Here is a 2500-nt window from a genome sequence, read left to right as displayed (position 1 = left end):
TCAGCTGGGTCTTCCAGCTGGACATCACCAAATGCAGAGCCTCAGTCTCACGGAGAGACTTTACACCTTCATCCCTTCAACACACTCACTATGAAAAGTTGTATACTTTTTTTTTTCTTTTTTCTTTTTTTTTTAAACAAGGCTGCCACCGACTCGCCCATTGACGGGTCATTATTTTTTCATTAAAAAAAGATGACACCTAGTCCTACCCCCCCCCCCCCCCCCCCACCGCGTACGGTTTGTTCGCTCGTGAAAATGAAAATTATGGATGACCCCTTGCTGGCAGCCTAAAGAATGTTTGCTTCGAGGTACCACTCAGTTAGTAATATCAACCTGTGACAAAGTAAATAAGTAGGCAAAACTAGCATGAAAAACTTTCCATGGAGAACCATACTAATGCGAGAGAGAGAGAGAGAGGGAGACAGAGAGAGAGAGAGAGAGAGAGAGAGAGAGAGAGAGAGAGAGAGAGAGAGAGAGAGAGAGAGAAAGAGAGAGAAAGAGAGAGAGTGTCTCTTGAGCAAATTTCCTGGTTGTTGAGAGGGCAGCGTAGCAGTCATTAGATTTACTGTCTTCATCTTTGTTCCCATTTAATGTTTTCCAACCCTTGTTCAGGGACAGTTTTAAAATAAAATCAAACTGAAACTTCAAGGGAAAGAAAATATTAAATATTCATTAGTAACCAGTCAATCGCCCACAAAATGTACCACTGCACATGCTTAACCATGGAGTAATACATCGTCTGTGAAGAACTATGACAGTATAACATGACAGTTTAAACTTAAAGATATCTTTATGGAAAACTTGTACGTGCTGATGCCAAATGTTTTCCACAAACTCTAACATCACTCTCAGGAGCAGGATCAAAGTTCTTGCGGTTGATAATGGCGAGCCAAAGCCTTCTTCTCTCGGAATCTTTCGGCAGACGATTAAAACTGAAAGTTTTACCTTTTCTGACTATTTGCACATCCAATAATGATGCCACTCTTTACCATGCTGAAGTTCATGCTCATAGAAACAGATGGAAAAGGATGGGGATTTTATTTGAATCGAAAAAAGAGACGACGGTCGCGACAGACCAACACTTAATCGCGGAGTCAGAGTTTTTGTTGCTTTTCCTCACTCGTGACTCCGATGGACCACATGACAGCTCAAATGACGTCACGATGACTGGCCCTATATAGATAAACACACACACACACACACACACACACGCACACACACACACACACACACACACACACACACACACACACCTACATACATACAAACACAAACACACACACCTACATACACACAAACACAAACACACACACCTACATACACACACACACACACACACACACACACACACACACACACACACACACACACACACACACACACACACACACACACTTACACACACACACACACACACTTACACACACACACACACACACACACACACACACACACACACACACACACACACACATATATATATATATATATATATATATATATATATATATATATATACATATATATATATATACATATATATATATATATATATATATATATATATATATATATATATATATGTATATTATATATAATGCATGTATTCATAACTTCGTATTCGCGTGACAGCATTACCAGAAGAGGGATTCGAACCGTCGACATTCCCCGCGAGATCGAGGCGACGCGGACACGAGCCTAGGCCTTGTTGCCAACCCGCCACGCCTTTGCATCTCCTCAGAGCCTCGCGTGAGGGAGATAAGGAAAGCAGGCAGCGTTGCCATGCCTGGGGCTCCGGGGCAATGTATCAGGGTGTCTCTCGAGACGGAGCAGCTGGCCTCACTACATCATCTTCTGAGGAATGTTATCAGCAGTCCCTTGATGCTTCCACCCAACATCTAGACCTACGCCACCGAGACTCGAGCGCTCATTCTACAGAGCGAGAAGGAAAGAAAACGTCGGGAAGTTACTTCATATATTTACACTTTTTGTCAGAGAGTTGCTCTTTTGAGCGTTGTTTCCAAAAGTATGGTTTGTATATTATTATTACCGGTTTTTATATTTTTGTGTTTCCTTCATATAAGACATTAGTGATGCAAGTCAAATGTAGTGAACTAAAGTAAATGTAAGAGCAACAGCATGGGCTAAACAAAAACAATGAGGCTGTAATATCTTGCCTCAAATGACCTTGCGATAAGGGATGATCAAGTATGTTCATTCGTTCAAATGCCCACACATGATACGGCCGCACTCCCTTACCCTCGGCGTACGTATGCACACTCATACCCGCATAAAGTTACGCATCTCGAATGCTCTTTAAATAGTGCCAACTTGACCAGACAAAGATGTCACGCACATATATGTTAAAGAAACATTTCTTTTACTTTTGTTCGAGTTCTAATTTTCTCCTCTGTCACTCATTATCAGTGTTCCTTGGTTTGGTTCACAGGCACCAAGGCATCTTCAATAAAGCACTCAGAGAAGATAACGCATAATGATG

General features: G+C 41.5%; 1 protein-coding gene across 4 annotated transcripts in view; it reads left to right on the top strand.

Moving 5' to 3' along the window:
• Positions 1–1841: 1841 nt before the first annotated feature.
• Positions 1842–2500, top strand: part of LOC113810566 (cytochrome P450 4C1) — a 13306-nt gene continuing 12647 nt past the window's right edge. The window contains exons 1-2 of one of the 4 annotated variants that reach the window (XM_027362191.2): positions 1842–2026; positions 2450–2500. The exon at positions 2450–2500 is cut by the window's right edge and continues 132 nt beyond it. The gene's annotated coding sequence lies outside the window, so the exon portion shown is untranslated. Of the gene's footprint in view, positions 2027–2449 lie in introns of those variants that run through there. The other 3 variants (XM_027362213.2, XM_027362205.2, XM_027362200.2) reach the window with 3 other exon arrangements.

The sequence above is a fragment of the Penaeus vannamei genome, chromosome 10 (genome assembly GCF_042767895.1).
Source record: "Penaeus vannamei isolate JL-2024 chromosome 10, ASM4276789v1, whole genome shotgun sequence".
Lineage (NCBI taxonomy): Eukaryota > Metazoa > Arthropoda > Malacostraca > Decapoda > Penaeidae > Penaeus > Penaeus vannamei.
Note: the sequence above shows the minus strand (reverse complement) of the source record. Positions and strands in the feature narration are given on the sequence as shown.